Genomic DNA, 13,436 nt, shown 5'->3' with positions numbered 1-13,436 from the left:
GGCCATTTGGATGGGCTGTATGTTTGTGTTCCTAAACTGCACAGTTGAGGAAACACTTAAGAATGAAGGAACTGGATGATTAAATTTAAGTATGTTAGAATGGGGCAGCTGATTAAGCTAATGAATTAGTCATGATTGAAGTGATATTCTTGGAAGCAGCAGCTAAGGAAACTTGGTTTGAGGGCCAAGAATGAGGACAATTGTTGTATTCCTGAACAGAACTGAGTACATTGTTCACAGTAATTATGTAACAAATTTAGTCTCATTTTCTAATTGTGGAACATCCTGGAGCTGATCAGTCTTCTCAAATTTGTTCCGTTTTTATGGGTTTTCAATGGCTTTTTCTGCTAAATGTTTAAACTCTATGGGTTTGTTCAGAGTGAACTGCCTGGGATCTTCAGGTCCAGACCCTCAGCTGATGAAATCACTGAAGTCAATTGAGCTGGTCCCTGAGACACTAGCTGCATAAATTGTTTCAGCTATCCTGGTGAATTGTGGTTGGTCACATAGATCACATGTGATTTTTTGTTTGTTTTTTTGGTCCACAATTAAAGGATTGTGCAAGCATTTCTGGTGAGAATACTCACACATGTGAATTTAGAATTTGGACTCAGAAGAAAGTATTTGTATTTGGGGTCTGAATTTCACCCATCAAGAACAGTCATGACAGGAAGACTCAATTGCATAATTATTTGCAGTACACAAATACAAAGGGGACATAAGCACAGCCAAAGTAAATTCAATTACAAATTTGAACAAGTACTCACAGAAACTTTGTTGCATGAGTTATGCAGGTCAATTTCTGCTGAAGGGACAATTATATAGGACTTTAGAGGATTCAATAGCTGTTTTAGAAAGATTGGGACTAATGGAAGAAATGCAGGTGAGTTTGACTTGTGCAGGGGAAGTGATAGGTGGGAGAGAAATTTAAGTTTTAAATTATGGACAACTCTATGTGAAAGATGTATGGGTGAAATAGAAGTTAATAGGAGTTCTGCCATCAATTTCACTGGGGCCAAGATTTTACCCTATATTTCAACAGTGATAACTCATTTGGAGTCAAATCCAAAGCTGATGAAGTTGGATGGAGTCTCTCCATTGACTTCAATGATTTTTGGATCAAACCCATGCTGTAGATGCAACTCTGTTCTAGTATATTGATAATTTGCATGTAAAAGTGTGACCAGTACACCTGGGCTCTTCTCTTATTTAACTTTGAAATGTAAGTCTTCTTTACTACACTGTCCCACACAACTGCCTAATTCCATCTAACTTAAACTGTATAAGAAAGCCTTAGGCAAGGCTGGGAAAGAACATTTAAGTTTGGATATAGACTCTGAAATGTGACCAGTGCATCGATTATACGCTCACTGGGATTTTTTATTATTTGACAGCATACTTGCTGTGTAACAGGTGAAATTCACTCATGTGCACAGGACCAGTTCAAGCAGTGTTTATGTCCCACATGAGATCTGTGAATGTACTCCGCAATCTATAGAGCATATCCTCTGTAGTACACACAGTCTCTCTCTCTCTGTGTTTGTGTGTGTGTGTATGGCTTGCTTCTACAGATTGCCCAAATCCAGCTAACTACTTCAACACATGCTTAATTTAAGCAAATGAATAATCCCATGGACCTCAATCGGACCTTGTGGAATTATGCTTATACTAAAAGTTAAATACATTCTTAAGTATTTGGCTGTCAAGTATATGAGTTTGAAGATTTATTAAGGATGGAAATCCTAAGTTATTGTAGTTCAACTAGCCTAATGCTGTACTTAGTTATTGTATCTTCTTGTTACTCTAGAAAAAGAAGGCTTCTAACTAGAAGAAAATACATAGCAACTTTTACTTTTCTTCCCTTTCTTCCATCCCACCCAACCCTGCCAACAGACACATTTTTCTCTCATTACTTGAAATGGATACAGTAATTGGCAAAACATTTTTCTTAGTCTTGTACCACAAAGTGACTTTAAAATTTAATAGCTCATGTTATTTTCTCGTATGCCGCTTGTACAGACACCTTGGAATATTCAGCATCAACATAAAATTCTTCGAGTGCCCTTTGAATGGATTAGCTCACAAAGATAAAATAAAAAAAATCTTTGAGATGCTGGAGGTAAAAAAATTGTTTAATTTCTGGTGGCACCAATGCTACCCATCTCTTTCTAATTGTATAGCATTATCACAATTCACTTTTCTGTCTATTCTTGCATAGAGAATTGAAACATCATTTGAGTTTCCTCTGAGGATGGATTAACAAGATCTGCTGTGACATGACTTGATTAATTAATGAGATTGGAGCATTCTTTGGTCCTTATGTTCTGTTCTTGAACTTCTGAAATGGGGAAATAATTCTAACCTTCAATATTTTAGAAGCCAACTGGGTAAAGCAAAATTCCTGTATGACCTTCACTAATAATAAAACCAAAAATCCATTATAGACTATACCTGAATAGTTGTCTATATTCTAGGTAATTTATTTATTTATTTATTTAGTCATGTAAAGAATGGAAGTGTACATGGTTAAAATGTAGAGGGCAGAGAAAAAAACTGCAAGTACTTTTTATGGTATAACTGGATTTTTTTTTAAAGAGGAGGCAGGAGGAGGCAGCGCTGCATCCTTCTTCAGGTGGAAGTACACTGGTGAGTGCTATGACCCAAGAATTGGTGCCTTCTTCTATGTACACACCACCAACATGTGCCTGGAGGAGAGATTCAAAAGATGACAGCTAGCAGATCTCAGCAAGAGAGGTGCTGTACTACATATGAAACCCAATCCCCAAAATTAATTGCCTATGAAAGATTGAGTACAAGGTGCGCACAGACATGTGGTGACCTATGTCTACAATCCAAGTGTGAGACAAACAGCTGTATGCAGCCAGCCCAGCCTACCCCACCAAAAGGGTGTGACTGATAATCTATAGTCAACTAGATTTCCATCATGCTGTGGTGTTATTAAGTAAAAATGGCATTTTGACTTAGAGCTGCTCACTCATAAACTGAATAATAGCTCTGCCCCATTGAATCTTCAGCCAAACTCATAGACTGAATGGCTGAACTTGCATTTCATCTCATATTAAACAGGATTTCTCTTGCAACTTCACATCAGCATTGTGAAACTAATCTGCCTCTTGACAGTCTAATTCAGGGCTCAGGGAATACTGTACAAAAAAGTATTCACTAATGTCAGTTAACAATACTGGCTGTAACTTAGAGTCAGTATTTGTCCTTCCATGGCAGTAGAAAGCTCTGGCTGATGCAGGCGATTTTTATTTACATTTATTGGAACAATCCATTTAGTTATTTTATTTAAGTGAAATAAAGATTTTAAGCATATGTGTGAGTGCTTTGGTGGATTGAGGCCCTAAAACTGTAAAATTGGGTCCATGACAATGGTGTAATCTCCATCTTCCCGACGTTGCTCATGAGTCCAAACAGTAATATAATAATACCACCTAGCTCTTGCATAACACTTTTTTTCCTCAGTAGCTCTCAAAGCACTTAACACATTAATCCCACTTTACAGATGGAGAAGCTGAGACACAAAGCACTGAAGTGACTTGCCCAAGGTCACCCAATAGGCTAGTGCTATAGCTGAGAATAGAAGCCAGGTCTCCTGAGTCCCAGGCCAGTGAGCTCTCAGGTAGGCAACCCTGCTGCTTTTAGAGTCAAAATGTGCTCTGTTCTATCAGTCAAAACTGCAGCCATGAAATCCTGAGTTGATCCAAAAGAAGTATCAGCTACAGGAACACTGAAATGATCAACTGTCACATCAGGGAAGAAGCTAGATAGACCAGCAAGGACTTCCTTTCCCATGGCTGCAGGGTAATGTGTACACCAGCCATAATCTCATCTTCACCCCTCTGTAGGAATCCCAAACAGGACTCTGGCAGTCCCTGGGCGTTACTGAACACTGACAAATGAATAGCTTGAAACCAGTCTGGTTTACCAGCGTGTTAGCATTGTTAGAGTAGATATTAGAGTTATACGAATGTGTTTAGCCTTTATGGAATGCTTGTAGGATGCTGCATGTATTAATCCTATTTATAATATCTATACCTCATGTTGTAAAGAAATATTTAAATGTTTGCTCTGTAGCTATAAAAGTGTTTGCTAAGACTGTAAATTCCCCAGTCATGGGAGAACCATCACCAAGTGTGAAAATGCTAGTCCACCAGAAGAGGTGATATCTCCTCCCCAACTAAAGGTCTACAGACATCAGACAGGCCATTGTGGCCAAATACTTTTTTGATTGCTACAGCCTGAAAAGGGTAAGTGCACAAGCCTGCATCCCACCACAGTTTGAATGCAGGGGGAAGGGAATAAAAATGCCCGTTAAAGAGAAATTGGTATCTTTATGCTATCTGGACTCTGAGGGGGAAAGATTCCTAAAAATAAGCAAGAGATCTCCAAGATGCATGGCTTGGATTAGCCCTAAAGGACATAAAAGCTTGCTTCTTATAGAAGCTTCTATTACTTTTTGAATTTAAGATTGTACCTGATTTGTGTGTGCATGTTGAACTTTGTATTTAACATTATAAATAACTCTCATTTTCCCCTAGTGAATAGTTAGCTTATTACACAACTGGCTACTAGTGTGGATTTTGGTTTGAAATCTGGAGTACAGTTGACCTGGGGGTATGTAACTGGTCTTTTGGGACTGGGAGTATCCTGAATATTGATGTGATTTTTGGTGTGACATATATCTCAAAGTCAAGCTTTTGATTGGGTGGCAAGATAGACTGGAGAACCCAAGGGGTCTATCTGTGATTCCATGGTAAGATTGTTATGGTACTTTAGGAGTTCACACTTGCTACTGAGTTGGTGAATCTAATTATAGAACATATAATCAGTTTGGGATTTTTGCTTTGCTTTTTCACAGTATGCTTACGGTCATGAGCAACTCCTGTCATCGTGACAGTAGGCACCAGCCAGAATCCACCTTCACCCCATTGTAATAATCCCACACAAGACAGAAACTAGAGCTTGATGAAAAGTGAGGCGTGGTGGGAAAATTGACGAAAATGTCTTAATTATTGTTTCTTTTTTTACAAAATTTCATCCATATTTTTCCTTTTATTATTTTCATTTTTGAAATATAAAATATTTTAAATGATTTTTGACATCTTAGTCATCCGGTGGGTTTTTTGGTTCTAAACTTTAAAAAAATCATGTTGGAAAATGTAGTATTTTGGAAACAGTGAATGAAAAATACACATTCTGATAACATTTTTCAAAAAGAATATATATTTATTTGGAAAAGAGATGTGCGTAACATGCAGTTTTCAATTTAAAAAATCATTTGAAAAATGTTGACAGGTTCTAACGGACATTGTAGTGGAGCTAGACTCACCCCTGTGTCACCTCCTGCTGGTCGTCCAAGGAATTAGTGTTCCAGCCTCCAGAGCGCCCTCTGCAAGCTGGTGTCCCGCTTGCGGCTGGGCCCCCGAGTCCCTCCTGGACCCCAGTGCCCCCTTTCAGGCCGGGGTGCTGCCCCCTGCAATACCCCGCACAGATCTGGGTCTCCCCTCCCTAGGGAATCCTCACCCCCTATCCCCACGTCCCTCAGTCTATGGCCACTGCTAGTCATCAGCTAGCCCCCGTTCCCTGGGGCCGACTGCAGTGTAAACACAACTCATCACAGGCAAGAGGGGTTTGGACCTGCTGCTTTTGCCTACCTTTGGCTGCCCCCTGTATCCCCAGTACCTATTTGGCCTTACTCTAGGCCTGTAGCTTGGGGGGTTTTGAGGCTGGAGCTCCCCCAGCCTTCCCCCAGTCCTGCTCCACCTCAGGTGCTCTCTCAGCTTTCCAGCAGCCAGGCCCCTCTCCCTCAGCAAGGTAGAGGGAGAGTTCCTCTGCTCCTGGCGTCACTGGCTTTTATAGGGCCAGCTGGGTCTCTTTTGGGCATGGCCACAGCTGAGGCTGCCTCCCAATCAGCCCAGCTTTTCCCCTGCCCCAGCCCTCTCCCAGGGCTGTTTTAAGCCCTTCTGGGTAGGAGAGGGTGACCACCCCGCTGCAGACACATACGCACTGGTCTAGCATTGCAAAAGGTCTAATGTATGAGCAATCAGATGAAAAATATGCTGCAGCACCTCCATAACACTCCTTTGTCTCAGGCTAAGCAGAAACTTTGTCTACAGACAGTGGTATCAACAGCAGTCATGATGGGGCTCAGCTATATATGCAACAGCTCAGTCCAATCAAATCTCAGCTTTATATGCAAAGTCAGCTCATAACAAGCCATTGATGACACTAACTTTATTAGCCAACAATCTTGCATTAAACACAAAGACACAAAGAACCGGATCCCAAATCATTTGCCAGACACCTTATGTTCGAGACTTGATACAAAATGCCACCCGTGGAACTAAGACTGAACATCTCAGCCTTGGTTTATGCCTATTGCACCAACTTTTTCATTTTAGTTTCCAGAATTGCCTATCCTAACTCTCCATCACAGGTGTAACAGACGAAGGAAATAGTTTGAGAACAATCCACAGGCTGACTTATGTTTGCAAACAATTTTGAATAACAAACAAGTTCAGAAAAATCAAAGTCTCTTCAAGGATAATTTATGGGGAAAAGAAGGGTTTCAGTGGCAGAACAAATTATTTGCTGTGAATAGTCCACCCATCTCCAATTTAAACCCAAATCTGATTCATTGTGAACAATCTAGCCCTTTGTGAATTCTATTTCAGAATGAGAGAAAAAAGAAAATGAAAAGGCACAAGAAGTATCATCCCCATGACTCTGTCTATGTAAATCCAATTATCCTCTAGTAACAAGGTACCAACACCTCCTGTTTAAATTTCAAAATGCCAGGAGACTGTACTTTTGCAGTCTGCAGTAATACTGAAAATCTTACATTTTCACATAAACATCAGTGATTATTTGGACAAAAGATATAATGAGAACATCGAATATAACACAATAGGTGGCATGTATTGAAAAACTGGAATCTTATTTCAGCAAAATTTTGCGGTGCCAAATTTAAAGTGCAAATCCAAATGAAAAGCTAATAAACAGAGAAAACATATCTAAAATACAGCATGGCTTTTTTGTCATCTTGATGAGTTGAAATCCTTATGGAATGCAATTAAATAATTATAAATTAGTTCTTTTCAAATAATGGTTCCTTCTGTTAGGAGTAAATTGACAGAGTTATTGTCCATAGATTGCCAGCATACTGATTATACATGTATGGGTGTATGTGCATGTATGCTGTATTGTAAATATCACAGTGAATTGAAAGAGTTGAAAATTAGCACTATTCCAATTTGTTTATCTAATAAAACAGTGATCAGTATTATTGTTGACAACATATACAACAAAGCAGTCACTAAGAGACATATGTTTTCTGCTTGAGATCATTTGAAAAATTAATGAGGTTAACATCCTAGATGAGAGCCAGTTCTGCCTTCACAGATGCCATGCAGTGTGAGCACAAAGAAGCAGATGTAAGTTCCTTAGCTAATATCATTAGACTGCTTCCCCATACATGCGTGTATAAGATTCATCCAACAATACTAAGTCAGTAGTTTAGCTAGGCAATAATATATGTGGGTGACAGAGAACAGCTGTAAAACATGAGCAATATTTAGTGACCTATGCAGAATGAATTGGTAGTTTCTGGTGACCACCATCACTGTGGAACTAACGGAAATACAGTCTCATTGGCAGACTCAGGATCACTAGATAAGTTACATGTTGAATGAGCAATTTGGGCATGAATGTTGAATTATCTCAACATCTCAAGGTGGGTGCCCTCATGGCAGTGTGGGAAAGCTTCAATATCTTCTGCCCATGTGTCTGCTCTGAACACAGACGATTTCAGTCACCTATCTGTCAGTCACACACTTCTAAGGCCCAGTTCTGATACCCATATTTATATGAGTATTCTTTTCTCACACAAATAGACCCTTTGCAGTCAATGGAACAACTCATCTGAAACAGGGCTGCTTAGTAGAGATGGGGCTGGTAGTAACCCCTATTGTTAAAGTTGCCCATCGTTTTCCATTATAAGACTATGTTTTCAGTTATTTAAAACTTGGGCAGACTTAACCATTTGGGTGAATTTTCCATCCTGAATGTCTGCATCTGGCTGATTAATATGAAAAATTTAATCCAACCGATTCCCCCATTTTGGTGAATGACTATGGTGGGGGAAAGCACTGTTTTGCCTATGTTAAAATTTTTCTGCTGATCTTCCATTTGAAAAGCTGTAGTGCTGTTCTATTTTGGATCAGGGACTCAAAATTTGACAAGGGGGTGCCTGTTGTATCAGGGCTGTGTCTTTTTGTGGAAAAAATAGTATGTAATTAAACACTTTATAGTGGTGCATACGCACAGGGGGGATAACTGAAAGTTTCACAGACCACCTTAATTCTGGCATTTCCTAACTTTTGAGTGTTTGACTTTGCAACCTTAATTATGTTATTTAAAAGCGTATTTTTTAGTGTAATATGAATAAGGCTTATAGGATTGGGCTCTAACTGTGAAATTCCCCTTGGTGCAAAAGACTAGTAGGAAGCCTATACACACAAGACCCATTTAAGCCCTGTTTTGAAGTCTTTAGTGGTGCATGATCCTCTGCATAGCAGGGAATTTCACCTTTACTGAATACTACATTCGTTTTTTAAAGAAGTGTGAGTCCAATAGAATTTCTAGTTTTTTCAATTTTGGGGAAGGGTGGGGAAGCAGGGCTGGATCAATGTGGGACACCTAACTGTTTAATTGTAGGGAAATGTTGAAGCAGGTGTCCCTGCATGATTATTTCCTCTGGAAAACAGGATCATTGTGTTGTAATCAACAGTGGAGTTCAGTAGCTGACAATAGTGCCTGTAGGGTCTAATCCAAACCCCAGTGAAGTAATTGTGAGTCTGTCTGTTGATTTCAAATGGTTTAGACACAAACCCATAATGGGGCTGAAGGGAAATTACTTTAAATTTGCTTTTTATTTCTAACAATTTTTCCCAGGTAGAGCAATGGCTACACAAGCCAACAGCAGAATTGTCCCAGTCTTAATATATGGACTAAGTGTAGTAGTTCAAATAACCCTCCCCACTGCCAGCTACTATGAAGAACAAGGTAAAACAATTTGGGATTGCAAAGAGGCACATTGCAGAGGAGAATGTGTGTATTTTAAAATAAAAATCAACAAAAAATGATATCCAAGCAAAGGGTCTTTTAGCTATTGATAAATACACATTAATATGGCTCTTTATCACCCTGACCCTTCTGTAAGTTCTTTGGCGCAGAGATTGTATTTCATGTTATGTACTGTACAGTCCTGAGCTCACTGTCAGCATGAAACAAATAATTATTAATAGTAAATTATCCATCTGTAATGCTAAAAGTTGGAGTCCCCTTAAATGGAGGATAGGCTGGGGAACATCCCTTTACTGCTGCAGCAAAGTACAAGATTCCCTACCCACATCAATATTAGCCACTGTAAAAGTAACTTTGATGTATAAACCTCTCAGGTCCATCTCATTCCATTCTCGAACATGTATCTTCATCATTGGATGATTAGGCTAATCTTACTTTATACAAAAAGGACGATAGGTAAATGCAAAATGACGACATTGAAAGACGCAAAGACATTTGTGCAGATACCATTACCAAATCAGTAAGAAATAGTATGAAAGGAGGAAAAGGGAAGAGCAATAATGATCCCTTTTATCATGCAATAGTACCTGGGGAATCATCATGCACAACCTGATCACTGTGATTGAATGTGTGACTGCTTAGGAGTGAACTCCTCTAATACTAGCAGAAGCTGGAAAGGTCATGCTGTACTGTGAGCTATTAGAGGGGAAAATAACTTAGATTTGCAGGTTAAGTCTGGATTTGGTCTGTGACCTCAGGGCTTGTCTACATAGTGCATTAGAGGGGTGTAAACTCGAGTGCATACCAGAGTGTTGCACACTAACTGGCCTGTGTGGACCCTGCTGGTGATGTACTAAAAGTTGCTAATATCTCCAGGTATACATGGTAAACAAATACTCAAATTAACAAAATAGAATTGTATTGAGTCACAAGAATGAACTAAATTAGTAGCACTAAGTTTCTAGAATTTAACTTCACACTGGGACAAACCCCAAACTTTTTATTCAGTCTCTGATTTTATATACCAGGTCTGGGTGTAGATGGGATGTGAGAGGGTGTTGTTAGTTGCCTCCATGTCACCATCCCTCATTCTTCTTTCTTCAGACCTACATTTTCCTTCCTCCTCACCCTCATTCCAAGAGCTCTTTATGAGGCCAAGGTTCTGCACAGCAACAAGAGGCAACAGGGGAAGGAGTTGGGAGTTGCACAGTATCTTTTCACCGTCCTGAGGAGGTCAGAGTATTTGTTACAGTTAACACACCTCAAGTCTGCATTATTTTCTTTCTTGTGTATCCTCCCCATGCTTAGAGAAATTCCCTTCAAGGGGACTCTCACAAGTATTCATAGCCAAAGGATTGCCTTCTGGTAGCAGGGTTCCATTGGACATGCAATGCCTGGGACAAAAAGACCACTAGAGTCAGTATGGAGATAGGAGCCTCCTTGGAGATGGTCCTATGCCTCAATCAGTTCTGCTGAGATCTACACTAATCTTAGGAGATTGGCAGGTTTTGGGGACAGACAAACCCCTTGTCCATTCAATGTGGGGACAAACTTCACTCCCTCTCCCCTGAGTGATTCAGGAAGACCCTTGCAAGAGAAATGTCACAGTTTTCCTAACCCAAGCTCCCTGCCACAGCTATTTCCATGGGAGGGGATGTTTTCTGTGACTCAGGTTATGATCTGTCTTTACACAAATCAAACTTTCATTACAACAAATGAGAGACTTTCCAGAGACAGGACAGAGTATAGTTCTCTGGATTTGGCACAATGAATTAGCCAATTGCTCAGATGGATGTTTTCATTACTATAAATGAAGGCCAAAAATTATCAAAAGGATTTGCTCATTCATAGATAAACTCAGATATTAAGGTCAGAAGGGACCATTATGATCATCTAGTCTGACCTACTGCACAATGCAGACCACAGAATCTTACCCGCCCACTCCTGCAATAAACCTCTCACCTATGTCTGAGCTATTGATGTCCTCAAATCATAGTTTAAAGACTTCAAGGTGCAGAGAATCCTCCAGCAAGTGACCCGTGCCCACATCTTAAATATATTGAATGGTTCATTTTCAGAGGTATTGGGCACTCACAGATCCAACTGTGGATATACAGTACTGCTGAAAATCAGGGCCTAGGTGTCTGAGGGTCAGATTAGGTGTCTGAGGCCCAAATTAGTGAACACATGAAAATTTAAGGTAAAATTTAAGTTAAAAATGCTCATATTTATGTTACACAAGAGTCGACATGATATTTTATATTATTGATCTAAACATGTAAAAGTGCCTAATTCTGGAATTAAAAATCTATTATAATTCAACATTCTCTAGCACCGAATTGCTTCTACAACCCTAGTGTCAAAACAGAAATATGTTCATTTTAAATAAAAGGGCAGGATAAATGGCTGGCATTCAAGAAATATTCTGAAGCTTCTAAACAATAGGCACTTTTGAGTTGGTTGTGAGTTCCCAATGTCTGAGTGGTCATTGCACCAAATATAGCTTTTTGCTTCTTTTTTAAAAGAAATGAACTGATCGAGGTCATCATCAAAATGACAGACTGATGGCTTCTTTGACTATCTCAGAGATAATCAGCAGTGATTCCTGATTACTGGAGATGTAAAGGTACAAATGGAGACCTTATAATTACAGAATAAAGAGGAAAGCAGTCAATTTTCAAGTGTCCAATCAGAGGGCTCCAATAACATGGAACAGAAATGAATGTATATAACATAGTGTGTGTGTGTATTATTTTTAAAAACTCTCCAGTTAGCTGATATCAAGATAATGTTTATTTTATCACTGAAGATGAGCAAGCTTATATATGGACAGCAAGGGTCCGTGAGATACATTAAAGTCAGTGGGAATTGAGGGCTCTCATTGGGCCCTTAAGGTTCTGTTCAGCTCGTTCAGACAAATCTGAGCAAGTAACAGAGAGAAAGAATGAATGAAAGAAACTGGTCGAAAAAAATCAGTTAACCAGCACATGAGGCTCTTCAAAACAGGGTGCTTTTGGGAATATGAAAGAGTAACACTGCATTTACTGTTATGGAGTTGATATGGAAAGAGCAATTAAGGCCTGATCCAAAGTCCACTGAAGTCAATGGGAGTCTTTCCATTGACTTGTGTGGGATTTGTATCAGATCCTAACTGCATTGTTGTCATGACTATCTGCTTCTATTAATATTATTTATGTAATTTGCATGTATAAAAATCACTGCCTTGGTCAGTTTTATTTCACACTATGGAATAATGACTGTGAAGGCCTAGCCAAGGAGTGAATGATAATGTGGGTATATTATAAAGTAGATAAGTAACTGCTTTAATCTTTAGGGGGGGAATGGCAATTGTTGCCTTGTCTTTTGTGATTAGCAGGCTTCATTTACAGCTTTTCAAAGCTACTGAATTTTATATCTAGAAGAGTATGAAGGATAAATTATACTGAAAAGTTATTGTCCTTTACTTAGGTGTACTTGATTTTCATTTAAAGCAATTTTGTAAAAAGTGGGTGTGGGAAAAGAAAACACATAGGAGATAAACAGATATATAAATAACTGTGCATACTGTTCCTCAGGAAAATACATTCATTACATGGATGCTTTTCATAAGACACAGATCCTGTGTTACGGCAGAGGAACACACATCACAAGTCAATGGGGAAAGTGTCCAAAGGTGGCATAAAACTTACCTATACACTGTGTGTCCAGGCATATGTTAGAGCAGCCAGAAGGGAAGCAGCATGGGTCTGGCAGATAGGGCGTGGGGTTGGGAATCAGGAGTACTGGGTGCTAGTCCAGTTCCGCTGCTTCTGCTTTACCGTACAGCCTTGGCCAAGTCATTTCAACTCTCTGTGCTTCTGTTTCCCCTCCCACTCTTTCTTTTTTGTATCTATTTAGATTGTTAGCTATATATCACAGGGACTGTGTGTATAATGCTTAGCACAACAGGGTGCCCATCTGAGCTGAGTACCTCTAGGCACTACTGAAATATAAATAATGGTAATATTATACCTACTGCTATGACTCAAGTGTCTGAGACCACAGCTGGCAACTGATGCAGCTTAGGAGTATCTCAGCCATGCCTCCTTTATTCTGACTATGCGCCATACATTGATAGCAAAGTGGATGGTAGAGGAGATTCCATGTTACTCCTTCACTGCATGGTTGACTGTGGAAAAAACTCCATGGGAAGCAAAATAACAAAATGACTGATTTTTGGTAGTAGTTAAAAATATTAAATGCTCAAAAATGTTGACAGAGGTACAAAAATGTGATGCAAGGATAAATAGCCAACTTATCTATCAATAAAGAATTCTGACCTGTCT

The sequence above is a fragment of the Lepidochelys kempii genome, chromosome 2 (genome assembly GCF_965140285.1).
Source record: "Lepidochelys kempii isolate rLepKem1 chromosome 2, rLepKem1.hap1, whole genome shotgun sequence".
In the NCBI taxonomy this organism is placed as follows: Eukaryota; Metazoa; Chordata; order Testudines; family Cheloniidae; genus Lepidochelys; species Lepidochelys kempii.
Note: the sequence above shows the minus strand (reverse complement) of the source record.